At 34.4% G+C, this 15,749-nt stretch overlaps 1 long non-coding RNA gene across 1 annotated transcript in view; it reads left to right on the top strand.

Annotated features, from left to right (window-relative positions):
- Nucleotides 1-13,566, top strand: part of LOC136290560 (uncharacterized) — a 32,557-nt gene extending 18,991 nt beyond the window's left edge. The window contains exon 4 of the long non-coding RNA XR_010721207.1: nt 13,435-13,566. This is a non-coding gene — a long non-coding RNA (uncharacterized lncRNA). The remainder of the gene's footprint in view (nt 1-13,434) is intronic.
- Nucleotides 13,567-15,749: the final 2,183 nt, after the last annotated feature.

The following is a 15,749-nucleotide window of genomic DNA, read 5'->3' as shown; positions in this document are numbered from 1 at the left end:
AATTTACATTAAGAATGCGATGACTTAGGCAATTATATACAGAGGACACTGAAGTGAACTGGGAACTTACTAAGAATTTCAAAAGTTATTTTTCAAAGAATGCTCATTATTGCAGACATCTAGTAATCATATCCTGGGTGACTACAGAAACTGGAAACCTCTAGAATGATGTGCTTCAACATTTTCTACTTTTTCCAGCAACTAAGTTAATCTGTTTTGCTATTGAACAGGAAGTCTCACCCATTTTTGTTTCAAGAATCTAGAACCAAATGATGTCTACTGCACTATTAGTTGCAAATATGAAGTATGTCTTTGTTGTCATGTTATACTGCAACAAGGTTATAAATATATTATCTCTTATAGTATACACTTTTCAGAATGGCTGTTACAAGTTCTTCATGTGTATAGGTAGTAGCAGATGCAGAAGTGATTTGAATTAGGCAAATATTTCCAAATATGAACATTTCCCATGTGGTTTCATTATCATAGGCATAGGATTTAAGTTCCAGTAGTTAGATTTATCGTTGCTAAAAATTTCCAGTTGAAAAAAGATGGATTTCTAGAAAAGGACATGACCTATTCCACATTTTATTTCCTTAGCATAACTGATAACAGCTGTCATTTTTATCTGAGAGCATAGTGTGTCCTCAGGCGCAAGTAGCAAGAAAAAAGACTGCATAGTAAAATTGTGTCTATGTTGCTGTAATTGCCATAAAAAGAAAGATAATACAGAAATAAATATGAGCTATAGGAAAATAAAATAATGAATTATAACAAAGTAAATGAAAGACTACAAGGGGAATAAAAGATGGGAAAGATGACTTGCAGTTGTCAATCAACCCCACCAATCACTTGATTATATCATGATATCAACAGAAACTCCATTTGCAGAGAAATCAATCTGTCTGGCCTTATTTCATAGCAGTCTCACAGATGTATTCTTATCTGTGATTTATCTCCAATAAACATCAGAAAAAGCCAGGGTATGTCAGTTAATATAATATCTACCCCACCAGAACATTTTTGGCATCCTTAAGTGGATCCAAGGAGAATCAGTTGTTTCTCACAATCTAAAAATGACCACCTGTCTGAAAAAAAGAGAATTTAGATGGTGGCTGTAGATATTAATAGATTTATTTAAAGTTTTTTGTTTTTTTGGATTTTTTTCCAGATAGATTAATAACATACATAGATTAAGATAAACCAAAATTTTCCATTAAGAATATTATGAAGGTTATGGGACCATGGATACAAGACAGAGCAGCACTTGCAGACCTTGAAGGCTTGAGGTAGTTAGTGATTTATGGAAGATAAAACGAATGTGTCGTTAGCCTAAAAATATTGACATGGTAGTGAATTCAACTCCTTTATAGGGTTTTACAAATCTTTTTTTCTGTTACTGTTAGTCTGATGAAAGTGGTAAAAAAAATGAGGGAATGGAAAAATAAGTCTATTAGATAATTTACAATCAGGGCTAAAGATACTACCAGTCATTTTGTTAAGGAACATAAATAGGGCAATCTTTTTGAAAAATGTCCTGGCATTCAGAAGAGAGTGCTTCAGCATGGATGGTTAGTATATTAATAATATCAGTAATAATATTATTATATTATTATATTATGTAGTATTATACTATATAACATTATTTCTGTCTGCTTCCAGGGAAGCCTTGTCTTCTGTGGGGTTCAGATACCCACACTGTTTTGTTAATTCTTGCTAAAATTAGGTTGTCTGTGATCATATGTAGATCTATATTGCTTACTTGAAAGTTGGTAAAGTGTTTCATTGAGAAGAAGTGGAAAGCAGATCAGATCATACTGGAGACAGCAGTTCAACCCTGCTTTTTTCAAGTCTTTCTTTCCCGAGAAGGTATTTATACCCTTTAATAAAATCAGCTCTCAAACTTTTAATTAAGGTAATATAGATGAACGGCATGATACAGTAAGAGGACTCTGCGGGTGGAATTATAAGGCACATATAGGACTACCACTGCTTTTTTTCTGAAAATTGACAGAAAGTGTAGAAGGTGAATTTCTTCATCACAGAGATCTGAGATTCAGAAACTGACAGAGCATCTTCAGAAATTTGTGTACAAAATTCTTTTTCACTAAGGAATGCAGGTAAACACATGTTTTACCCTTATAATTTTATTAATGACTATTGACTTATTTTAAGAGATTTCTGAACTATATGTTCCATATAGTCACCATGACAGTGACTAGATGTATTCCAGCATACAGGCACATTTTTATTTAAAAAACAGAAAGAAATGATCTTTATAATTTCTTTTTCTCTCAAGGTCTTCAGGTCATTTATTGCACAGTGCCTCTTTCTCGCAATAAATAGCTCAGGTATAGTAAAGATTGTTGTGTCAGTGATAGCAGGCTGCCCAGGTACAGTAATGAGCTCACAGCACAGGGCTTTTCATAGTAACATGGCTTTTATATAGTCCTCTGGGAGGAATAACATACTCTTACTGAGGGTTTTATTTGCTCTGCTGATGGTTATTTCACAGTAGCTACTGCATTTCTGACAACTAAAGTTTTTTGCTTGCATTCCTGTCATAAATTCCTGAAAAGACAAGATTAATTCTTGGTCTGTGATTCTAGATTTTCTAAAGTGAAAAAGAAGAAACCTATTTTTATTTCAGTGTTCCACAAAACAAGTGAACTTAGAGAAGTTTCTATTAGCACCATCATCTTCTGTTGGGAAAGTGATTCTTAAGAGGAGTCCTGCCAGCCATGTGTATGACAGGGAGCTCGGTGTCTTTGTGGTTTTAATACTGAGATGTAATTTAATAAATTCTTCTACAAGTGCATGCAAAATCAATGCTAACATTTTTTTAATACCTGTGCCCTTGTAAAGACTGAGGAATGATAGAAATCCACTATGTCATTACCTATATCCTATAGTACTGATCATGAAGTTATGTATAGAGGGGCCACCATCTCAGAAAAACACCTCCTTGAATTTGGTATGGTAATGTTAGCTAACAAATATATTCAGTGCTGAGAAGCCAGAAAAGACCAGCATGATGCTACAGGTGAAAAACATAGCACAGAAAATAGAATGGATTTTGGACATCATAATTTGACTTCTGAATTAATAAAAATAACTTTAAGAAAAAAAACTAGGGGCCCTGCATATCAAGCTATACGGTTTCTTTTTCACAATCTCTATCCAAATATTCCTAAATATAGGGGCCCCTATGCAAGGCTAAAAAGAGGTCTCCTTAAATATCAGCTTTCAAATATTGCCAATATGTTACAATTCTTTTTAGCCCAAAGGTTGTTAGAAAAACAAAATACTACTTGCTTTGTGTTATTTAAACTGATTTTGAAATGTTTAATTATAATTCTTTCCTCTATTTTTTGAATGATGAAAGTATATTTTTTGCAATCTGTTTGATTGTTCCATATACTTTGGAAAGGCACAGCTAGGAGTAACTGAGTTTATGGGAAAATGGCCATTTCTGTTGCCATGAGATACGTGAATTTTAGTGAGAAGTATCCAGGATTGAATATACCTTTCTTGCACTAAGGAACCAACAAACCTCGCTCCCCCACCCCCCAAATCCTAATCAAACAAAGAGAAAACCCACCTCAGATCAGCCCCAGTCAATCCGACTTTAGCTCTGAAAAATCACGAGAAAAAAATAGAAATAATCATCTCAAGAGTAACACACCCTCAATAATAAACAAACAAACAAATCAGATCTTTTTCCAAAACTGATATTGAGATAAGGCTGGATTTAGGTTACCAGAATAAGTCTCAGTGTAAGAAAGATGATGTAAGACAGTGGGAAACCAGTTTAATCAAGCATGAGAAACAGGAATTCTGGGAAAATGATGGTCCTTTTGAAACATGTGAGCATAACACAAAATTGTGCTGGACCATTTCAGCCTATATGGAGGAACTTGCCTACCTTCTTTTTGTTTTTATCTTATGTAATTGTCATCATGAGGTGAAGCCAAATAGGTTGTGGTTAAAGGCTTCATCAGATAAAACAAAGAAAAATTGAACATATCTGTCTAGTATGCATGAAGTTGCCAACAAAACTACTGTTTCAAGAAAAGTTCCTGAATATACTTACAACAAATATTTTCCTATATATTAAATTATTATAATTATTTTAATACTTAACATTATACTAAAGAAATGGAACGAAAAAATGTCTTACTGTTATAGGGAACTTGTAATATTTTAGTTTCCATTCAATCGATATTTACTTTCAGTTAAGACATAGCAGAATTGCTATACAAAACATAAAACATTTTGAGCTGCTTCCAGATTGAGGTATTGTGTCCTGTTCTCCCACTGCAGCTGTTGGCCCTGAGTTCTGTTATTAAGTCTTGAATGAAAGTTTCTTGAATTGAATTCAAGAAAATTGTCTGTTTTTCTTTAGAAATTTACATGGAATTGTAATTTTTTGCATTGAGTCAGACCAGCAACACAGGCATCCAAGTAGTTACTACATAGTGACAGAAAGAAAAGGTCCTGGAATGTGACATAGAATGTCTTCATTTGAAAACATCAGCATCTTAAAAAAAAAAAAAAAAAAGAAAAAGTTGAGTAATTGTGCAGTCTGCACTAGAAACTTGCCAACATATCCTGGGAAAGGAAGTGATTGTTTCATAAAATTAAAGCAGCATTACTATGTTACTAATTTCCATATTTTTTTGCAGTTTCAGATAAATTTCCTCAAAACTTTTTATTAAAATAGCTGAAAATCTTTTTGGTTCATATTTTTGATTAAAAAAATAAATCCATATAAAAGATCCTTCTTGAGGATCTTATATAAGGTTTCTGAATGACTTGTTTAATATTACTTTTTAAATATTGTTCATCTTTTAAGTCATAGTAGAATATCTTTTTTATAATTTTTTTTTTTTTTTATTATGTTGAGCTGAGTTTCAAGGAATAATCCTCCATTTATGCCTAATCCATACCTCTGGAGGAATTAGAGCTGCTACCTGGAATAAAAAGATGTTTCCTTGCTATTATTTAATCATCCAATCTGTTATCTATTATCTGCAGTATTAAGAGCAAAGTTCAAAAGCTGTAAGTCCTTCTTCAAATTAAATACCATTAACTTTAGCCTCACATCAGATTTTCTTGAGATGTCTAAAAATAAATACCTTCTTTGAATATCTTCAATAGGCAATTCATCCTCTCTTGCAAGTAGAGAGTCTGAAATAAAGTGCTGTGCATGAAACATAGAAAAGTTTACAGTATAGTAATGTAGAAATACTACATTGATTTATGAGAAAATAAAATATTTTCTCATTGTATTTGGGTAAATTGCTTAATTAATGCAGTTAATGCAGTTTCTTTCACCTTTCTGGCACCAGTGTTAACATCACATTCCTTCCAACCTGTTTAAATCCTATCCATTCCTGATTCATCAGAAAGAAAAAATTCTGTCTCAGAGTCTTGAAGTGTCTTGTGTCAGGTATCCACATTCTATTAATTCATTCAATTCATCATTATTAATTGAATTTCTCAAATTAATTAGAAAGATTTTTTTTCAGGTTTTGGGCCAGTTTATGGTTATGGTTTGGGCCAACCTTCCTGCATAAATTAGTGGGATATTAAAACCTGACAGTGTCTTAGAAAAAGGAAAAAGCTGTGACCCATCTGAAGGTTCTCAGAAACACATTGCAAAATCAGACAGAAAGTGCCTCCAACAGGATTATCTAACACTGATGGACTCTTGGAGACAGAATTTGGCTGTGACTCACCTCACCTCTGGGCACTGGAACAGATACCCTGAGCTATCTCCATGCAGCAATAAGGCTGCCCAGCTTATTCTTTAATATTATACCTTCTGAAAATAAAACATCACTGGTCCCTATTATTTGGATTGTTTTATGTGACCTTTCCTTCAGGGTAAAATCTCTGACTTCTATAGATCAAGGCAGACGGAATCTACAGTTTTGCCAAGTTTTAAGCTTCATGTTGCAAAATAATATAAAAAAGATGGGAAAAGAAAAAAAAACCCCAAAAACAAACCTTTTATCGTGATAATTGATGTTATTATTTAAAAACAGAGACAAAAAAGGACACCTTTCAAAAAAAAAAAGGGACATTTACTAAACTATTGTTTTTTAAAGGAAATTTTAAACATGTAACTCCTTCATATTTTCAAATATGCTTATGCATCAATATTCTGTATATTATATATATATATATAAAATATAATGTATATAATATTATATATATATATATATATATATAAAATATAATGTATATAATATTATATATATATATATATATATATATATATAAAATATAATGTATATAATATACTGCATTTTGCCTGAATAGGCAAAATTCAATATTCTGATTGCAAATGCTAGAAATTGTTGATTACATTTCCTACCAAGGAACAAAATTCTGATAAAAATATAGTCCAGAGTAGCTTGAAAAAAACTTTAATGACACTGCCATTCAGCTCCAGGAGCAGAGACTCTAACATTTTGACTGTGTGCTCACTTTCATCAGAAACAGCAGCTTCTCTGAGACTGTAAAAGCCAGAAGTATTTGACTCAGATCTCTTCAGTTTGTTTGACCTTAACTGCTGCATAGTTCCTTTTTTTGTCTTAGCTTCAGATATCTGTACTCAGAGATATCTATGTGCCTAGTTTGCACAGTAGGCCAACTTTTATCTTTTGTTGGATGTCTGGTTCTTCTGTATGAAATTCAGTTCACACAATGTGCATATAAATTAGCTGGACAGAACATATCCTTACAGCAATAAATTCTTAAGTTTTAGGTATATTTGTGATTCATTTGGACAATTCCGAAATCTCCAAGGACCATTTCAACATGGAAACTGAGTGTGACTAGTACACCGAATTCCTATAAAAACTTCTCAATCAGTCATTTTTAATTCTTACGAAATAGCTGTTACAAAAAAAAAAAAAATCTTTAAATTTATTTGAAACAGTAAAATATTTTCTGAGGTAAAATTTGACAGTAATTCTGACTTTCTGGATTGTTAATAATTGCTCTTGCTGCTATTTTACACAACAGAAAGATGTGTTTGAATCTGAGTCCTTGCTAGTCAAGAATAGTAAATGGTAATTCTTGACACATGGGAAATGCAGCTAGTGAAGAAGATTACTTTGTATATAGAAAATGTTCACCACAGGGGAATTAGTGAAAAGTGAAACAGGCAGTTTGTGTAAGAATTTTCACAGTGGTTCAACAAGATTCCCTAAATAGATAAAATCAAAGTGAACCATATGGAAAAAGAATTTTGTGCAGAAATTTCTGAAGATGCTCTGTCGGTTTCTGAATCTCAAATCTCTATGATGAAGAAATTCACCTTCTACACTTTCTGTGTACCCACATAAACATTATTTTTCTTAGAGATCTGCTAGCCATATCAGGGAGCTTCTGAGAACAGAGATGGCAAGTCACGAAGTCTTAGAGTTCAGTGAGGAAATACTGTATAGTTCTCACACAATGACCCATACCTGAGTGTTTAAATAATCACATTAACAATAATTATTGATACACTTACTCTAATAGGATTTATGCCCCACCACACAAAGCTCAGAAAGCTAGCAAATTAGAACAAAAGGAAAAAAAAATTATTGCCATTTAAGATGTTGTATATAGTTGAACTACATAGGCAGATGCAAACTGACACTACAGAATTTTGTTTAAAAAGGATTTTCCCTAATCTTTCCATTAAAATTAAAATGAATGTATTTTATTTTGCCAGGTAGTTATATCATAACAATTAAATAATTTATTTCATATTTTTGTGGTCATCCTACACCTAAGAATACTAAATAAAATTAAAAACAAACAATCAAACAAAAAACTCAGTTTTTTTAGGCTTTACCACCATCCATGATTCTGCTGGCTTTGCTGCTGAGGTCCTGTAACTCTGAAAATCCATTATATCTCGACTCTCTTGTAATGTTCTCACTCTGAGGGTCAAATTTATCAAGTTCCCAGTAGAAAGGAATATGCATAATTAACAATTCAATTTATATTAACAATTTATAAAAACAGATTTCCAAGACTCAGTCATGTGTATAAAGTTTTTTAACTACATAAACTTATGCCTGTTGAAATGCTCACCTTTGTGGGAGGGAGATCTCAGATTCCTGTTATATCTCTCTCAACAGTGGAGTTGAGGGGGAAAGGAAAAATTATCATTGTTACAGTAGGGGAAAAAAAAACAACAACACAGAGCAACCACAGACTGTTCATTCATTAAGAGATTAGATCAGCAGATCACGAAAACTTAGTATTTCTGCTACAGTAATTTATATCACCTATAGACTTTTCTTAATTTTTTTGCTTTCTTCCAACAAGGGCGACTTTCAAGAAGTTTCTTAGTCATGCTTGTAATCAATCTCCTAAAATATGTTACATTGTTTAAGGGAGCTGAAGTAAATAAAGACACTGAAGGAGAAATATTTTAGTATGTCTGTAGGTTATGTTAGGATCAAGAGCAAAGTTGCTGTACTCTGTGTATGAAACAGTCAAATGTATTGGGTTTTTTTAAGGGAAGAGAAAAATCACTGGAGAGGCAGTGGCTAGGATCAACAGATAAGAAGGAAAATCAATAATGAAGAGAAGAAAAAAAAGCAAAATATTTTAAAAGTTTGACAATGGAGGATCAAAAGAGGAAGTATATAAAAACACTGATAGATGAGAGAAAAGACTGCAAAGGTTAAGCATTGGAGTTTTGAGAGTGGACTGTGTTGGTCATGACTCCAAATGACAATTTTTTCTATGTTATGCAACTAATGGGAAAAATAAAGTAATATAAAGTGGCCCAGTCATAAATAGATCTCCAAACTGCAGGTTGTCTTGTTTCTATTTCATGTTTTTAAAACAGTAGCAACTTAACATCTTTTTGTAATTCAGTGCTTCACAATTTGCTTCATATGTGTCTATGTTAATGGTTTATCCAATCACATCGTTTTAATTGAAAGAAGAACCCTGTACATTCCTTGCCATAGCTCCCTAAGCTCTGTGGTAGTTAGTCTTTTCTTACTTTTTTAACAAGGTTTGTTTGTGTTCACATATGGATAGAGAAGAACAGAAAATTTGAAAGGAATTTATGTGATCAGATTTGAATGTACTTGATCACTTTAAAAAGCAAGAATTGAAAAGTCTCGTGTATGCTGAGGCAGTAGGTTTACGTCTTTAACATTTCAGTGATTGTCTTTCACACATTAGGTACATTGTAGAACTACCGTGAAAATACTTCTGTGAAGTGGAGAGATTCAGAGCATAAATGTAAGGAAAACATTGTTAGAATCAGGTATGATTGAATAAATTGGGAAATATATTAGTCAAGCAATTCAAGATATTACCAAAAAGTGTTTCGTCTGTATCAAGCATTCTTTCTTCTGGAACTGAATTGGGGTTTTAAAATAATATTATTAGATCTTTAAATCTATGATCCATCAGGCCTAAATGCTTATTTTAAAATTGTGTATCAGAATTATCTTAATTTGTTATTCAGGAAACAACATCCTTGAGTATGTGAAATAAAAAACAAACAAACAAAACCCCAAAACATTTAAAGCAGTGAGCCTTTTTCTGTTAGCCATGGGAAGGAGTTAGTGGCAGGTGTTCTGCTTCTGGCATAGCTCTGCTTTAGAATTTATGGGATTCTTTCTGTTTTCCAAGGAAGATTTCATTAAATGCTGTTACAGCTCTCTATGCATAGTCAACAACCCTAGATTGAAACATAAAAGAAGAAAAGAATTCCTTCTCCCTGCAGATTCTGAACAAAAGGAATATATTATCCTAATGCTTATTGCAGAGATGAATGATGCCTTGTATGGTACCATTTATTGTTATAATAAAGAACAGGTTGCTGATAAGACACGCTGTTCATTAGAATGCCATTGGCAATAACAGTAAAAAGTACGTAACTAGATGTTCCTGCCAGCCCTGAAGACATTTTGTGCTCATGAACAACCCTTAGGATAATCTTTCGATAAACTACAAACTTTTATTTGCCTCAGAAATGTATAGGTGTCCTGTAGACTAAATTTATGATGCAAAGAAATTTATCTCAGGAACAACCCATATGCAGAAATAAAAGCATAATTATTCTGGTGGATATCTTTCAGAATCCATGAATTTCAGTTACAGCCGTAGTAATTTATCTAAAAACTAGGAAAAAACTGTCTTGATTGGGTTTCTTTTGCTTTGTTGTTTTTGTTTGTTTGTTCATTCTATCAGCAGAACTTAGTTCCACTGTTAAGATCTGTGTGTTGTATATTTATTTTGTCTAACTGAATGACATGAATAGCATCAGCTTATTCCATCATAGCAATAAAATTGAATTCATTATCTCATGTGAAACTGATCTTTTTTCTGTTAACAATTGAGAATAAGTACAAAATTTAATTAAGAGAATGAATTGATGTCATGAGAATGGAAAATAAATTTAGGAAAATTATGTTCTAATGGAATTTTGTTCCAATATGATTTCTGTAATGGATGCTTATTTGCCTTATAGATTTGGTAAATGTTAAAAAAAAAAAGTTAATGTTTTATGGAAATGCCGATACAAATAACATAAAAACTTTTTATCCATTAGTCATGGATATTTCATGGCAGTTAACAAAGGCTATTTAATGTAATATGTGATTTACATAAGTAGATGCAGTGGGTTGACCCTTGCTGGCTTCCAGGCTCCCATCAAAGCTGCTCTATCACTCCCTTACACAGCTGGAAAAGGGAGAGAAAATACAACAAAGGGTTCATGAGTTGAGATAAGGAGTGGGGGAGATCACTCACCAAATACTGTCATGGGCAGAATAGACTTGAATTAAAGATATTAATTGAATTTATAACTAACGAAATCAGAACAGAATAATGAGAAGTGAAATAAAACCTTAAAAACAAGTTCCCTCACCCCTCCCTTCTTCACATGTCTACCTCCTCCCCCAGTGGCACAGGGAACAAGGCTTTATGGTCTGTTCATCCCTAGTTATTTTTCCTGCTGCTCAGGGAGAGGAGTGCTTCCCCTGCTCCAGCAGTGGTCTCACCCACAGAGTTCTGCATGAACTTCTCCAACGTGAGTCCATCTCACCTAGGTCTTTTCTGACTTCAGTTAAAACTGCGGAATAACTTTCTCCTTCTCCTTCTCCTTCTCCTTCTCCTTCTCCTTCTCCTTCTCCTTCTCCTTCTCCTTCTCCTTCTCCTTCTCCTTCTCCTTCTCCTTCTCCTTCTCCTTCTCCTTCTCCTTCTCCTTCTCCTTCTCCTTCTCCTTCTTTCTCCTTCTCCTTCTTTCTCCTTCTTTCTCTTTCATTCTCCTTCTCCTTTCCTCTTTCCTCTTTCCTCTTTCCTCTTTCTTCTTTCTTCTTTCTTCTTTCTTTTTTCTTCTTTCTTCTTTCTTCTTCAATATGTTATTACAGAGGTCTTACCACCATTTCTGTTTGGTGCAGCCTTGGCCAGCAGCACATCTGTCTTTGAAGCTGCCAGGCAATCTCTCTGTTGTATGGGGAAAACTTCTGGCAGCTTCTCACAAAAGCCATCTCTGTGGACCCCCACTACCAAAGTTTGGCCATGCAAACCAAATACAGTAGATCACACAACAACTCACTGAACAGAGTTATATGGCATATATTAATGCTTGTAATATAGTAACAATAATATTTTAAGCATGTTTATATGATCTGTTGACAAAAATTTAATAGAATACTCAAAATGTTACTTAATTTTTTGAAAAAATCAGTGAACAACAGAAACAACACAATCGTGTTTTAGTTCACCATCCCTCTCAAATGTAAGGTTTTGGGGTCTTTCATGGTTTAGTGTTTGGTTTGGGGTTCTTGAGTTTTTTTTGTCATTTGAGTTTCCCTCCTGTTACCAGGTAGAAATTTTTCATTGCTGCTGAAAGGAGACTTGTTCTGGCTGTATAATGCTTATATAAAGAAACATGTACCAAGAAAGATAATCAGTATCATGCTAAACTTTGCTATCTCAAGTGTGTTACTCAGGATAGGTTTTTTCCTACTGTCCATGTTTTCAGCAGCTTACTTCAGTTTAAATAGCTAGCTGAATTTACATCAAAACAGTGTGACCTGTCATGTCTAAACCTGTAGTCTGTCAGACTTCCATTCAGAGTTTGTGTCCAAAGCTACACTGTCTGTCATCCTCTGCATACTCATCACTTGCCCATTCATCTTCTTTATTATGTTGTTTCCCTCTTCTCAGGTTAGTAGAGCACCATGGTGTTGCTGCAGCACTTCTTCCTTTCCCACTGTGCTTGCTATGTGATTGCAGTTTTGTCCCACTCCGTTAAAACAGAAGCTGTTTCTTGTATGACCTTTTACACAGCATTTTAACATGCTTTCTTTGCTGTCAGGATAGGTAATGTATTTCTGAAGGATGTGGCGTCATCCAGAGGAACCTGGACAAACTGAAGCAGTTCACCTATGGCACCTTATGGGAACCTCACAAAATTCACAAAGCCAAGTGCAAGGTGCTGCACCTGGGCTGGGGCAACCCCCGTGTCACTACAGGCTGAGGAGGCTGAGCAGAGGGACCTGGCAGGACTGGTGGATGAGAGGCTGGGCACGCGGTGGCAATGTGCACTGCAGCCCAGTAAGCCCATTCTCTCCAGGGTGCAGTTGATGATTCTGCCCCTCTGCTCCACTTTCATGAGACCTCACCTGGAGTGCATCTAGCACAGGAAGGACATCAGCTTGTTTGAGCAAATGCACAGGGAGGCCATGAAGGTAATCAGAGGGCTGGAGCACCTCTCCTGTGAAGACAGGCTGAGAGAGCTGGGGTTGTTTAGCCTGAAGAAAAGGTTCTGGGGAGGCAGCCTTCCAGTACCTAAGGGGGCCATACAAGAAAGCAGGAGAGGGACTCCTTACAAGGGCATGTATTAATAGGACAAGGAGTGATGAATGAATGAAAAACTTTATACAATGCCTGCTTTTGAAATTTACTACATAATGGATTACAATGAAATAATTATTATATACTTTTATCAGGGATCCAATATAATTATAATGGGGATTCTTCCCATTGTAGAATTAACAATAATATTTTCTTTCAGCTTTCACTCCTTTGCTTTTCTCTCTATTCTTCATAATTCTAAAGTCTATATTTAGTATGGCCCTCCCTTTTGTTTTCCCTTGTGATTATCCTCATTCCTTTCCATCAGCATATTTCCTCTTTCTGTGAACACTTTACACATAAATTTTCAATATTTATTCAAAATTACACATATTTGCCTTCTGCAAGACTTGACCAGGATGTAAACTCCACCTTCTACCTATTCTAAAGGCTGCATATCTCTTCTGCCCCTCCTAATACTATAATAATGTAGCATGATGAAATCCCAGACTTTAGATGAATAAGGCATAATAATTACAATGTTGATAGGAAACGACCTGCAAGCTTACACCTTACAGACTAATATTTCCTTTACAGATCAAGATCCAGAAGATTAACTCTGCAAAGAAACAGGCTGTGGGATGATGTCTGGCACATGCAGGAGTCTGGACACACACAATAGACAGGAGGTAACATAAGCTCAGAGTCTGGAGGATCCTGCAGTGTTTTAGGCTCAAGAGAGCAAATCAAGTTTGAGAGGCTAATCCTTGTCAGTGCTGTGTGTAACACCGACTCAGTGTTACCTCGAAATGATAATAAATAAATATAATGTTTTATGTATAGTCTCTTCTGACCCAGGATCATGGTTGATTTTTTTCCCTTCATTTAATATTTTTCTTCCTTTTCTATAGACTCATTAATCTGAACTTCTTTTTTCATTAAACTGTGTTGGCCATCTGTTTTCCTTAGCATTTTAAAGCTCTAACTTTGAGAGGTCCTGCTAATTCACTGGACCCAGAAAATTAATTCTATTTATAAAATCTTGGAAAAAAAATGTGTCAGTTTACGTGTGACTTCTTTCAGATCCACAAGCTACAGCTATGAGAAGTTAAGAAGAATCTTCTTGGCTGTGGTGCCTATATAAGAGGTAAACCGCAACATGCCACAGAAGAGCCACTGCTCCTTGGAAGTAGCGGATAGAAAAGACTCTTCTCGTATCCTGTTGCTGAGTAAGGAGCAGCACCATACAGTCAGAAAGTGGAAGATCTACACAGCAGAATACATTTCAGAAAGTACTAGGAAAAAATTTACATCTGAGAAGACACCCTATAGAGCACAGTTAATTTATTCTTTATATTTTTTGACCTTTTTTTTTTTTTTGATTTCTAATGTGCAAGTTACCTTCTTTAAATTCTTTAACAATTTTTCTGAGCTGTTTGTGTGTCCCTTGCTTTTTCCATAAACTTATATTTTATACTTAATAAAATACCGGGCAAGGAAAAACTTTCTTTACATTCTCCATGACGTCACATTAATCTTTAATCTCTCCCCTCTTATCATCCACAGTGTGGATTGCTGAAGAACATGAAGTGTGCTACAGCAGATGTTGAAACCACTTTGATCAGTGCACTTGCACTACATAACTTCCTCTGAGCACATATCTGTCCTCATTCTTTCTGACATTGCTTTAACATTATTGGAAGATTTTATTCCACACCATCATGCTTCCTCATACTATTTTTTCCTCCATATGTAGAAAAAAAAAAAGAAAAGAATGAATGGTTACTGGACTTTTCTGCTTCCTAGAACATTTTTTTAAATTAGATTAAGTTCTTATCTCATGAGGAAAAGAGCTTGAAACTGAGAGCAGGGAATGAAGATGGGGTAGGTCTGTGTCTATTTTAATTCTTTTCTGTCATCAGATCATAATGTTGCACACCATATTTAGTAGAAAAACCATCTGCTTCTTTCCTCATTTCTGAATAAAGACCTTTAAATGTCTGGAACTTGTGTTTCTTCCACAAGTGTTGTTTTGAGCAGCTCTCGTAATGGTAAAGCAGTGCCATTTTGTAGTCAAAGACTACCTCTTAACACCATTTCCATGGGAAGTTCAAAGAGAATAAATTATTTATTATATTCAAGACTGGGCAAAATGTTCATTAAATATATATAGAGACCTAGATTCTAGCTGGAGATGACTTTAGCAATGAACTTGAGGTGTGCCAGTTATAAATATCTGACTTGACTTGCACCCATATAGTGTATTTTTTACATGTCATTGGCTTTATCTCTTTTTTTTTTTTTTTAACTTAAGGAGATCTATTCCCCTTAGCTTCTCAGATTAAAAACAAAACAAGACAAAACAAAACAAAACCCAAAAAACCAACCCGACAACTAAGCAGTGTTCATCTTGATATTCAAGAAATTTGAAGAAAGGTGAAGCTTCCTTCTTGTAAATTAATAACAGTAATTCAACAACACAAAACCTAATGTGATACACACAAAAGTAATTTGCTGCAATTAGAAGTGGTGCAGATCAAATACAAGAATGGTTTTGTTGCCATCTTATGAAGCTGTTTACCTTAAAACTTGGACTGAATGTCTTGATGCCTATTTCTGATTGAAAAATGCAGCTTTGTCGTAAAGCAAAAGAACAGTAAAGGAGAAAATCAGCTGTGGTGTGTACTTGACATTAGACTACCTGAGTTCTATTGCATAATGATTCTATTCAAGGTTCATCTGTTCAGTTAATTCAAACTCTGCAGGTGTTCCAGAGAATGGTTTGGAAGTGAGAAGAATTTGCACTAGGAATAGGAGACAACTGAGTATTGATACTGAATAAATAATGATAGAAAATGACATGGACTCATGTATTCAAGAGATGTGATCAGATAATTTAAATTAAAACTTGT

The sequence above is a fragment of the Chamaea fasciata genome, unplaced genomic scaffold (genome assembly GCF_029207755.1).
Source record: "Chamaea fasciata isolate MVZ Bird 193981 ecotype frontalis unplaced genomic scaffold, bChaFas1.0.hap1 SCAF_6, whole genome shotgun sequence".
NCBI classification, from domain to species: Eukaryota; Metazoa; Chordata; class Aves; order Passeriformes; family Sylviidae; genus Chamaea; species Chamaea fasciata.
This window is presented reverse-complemented; position numbering and strand designations above follow the sequence as displayed.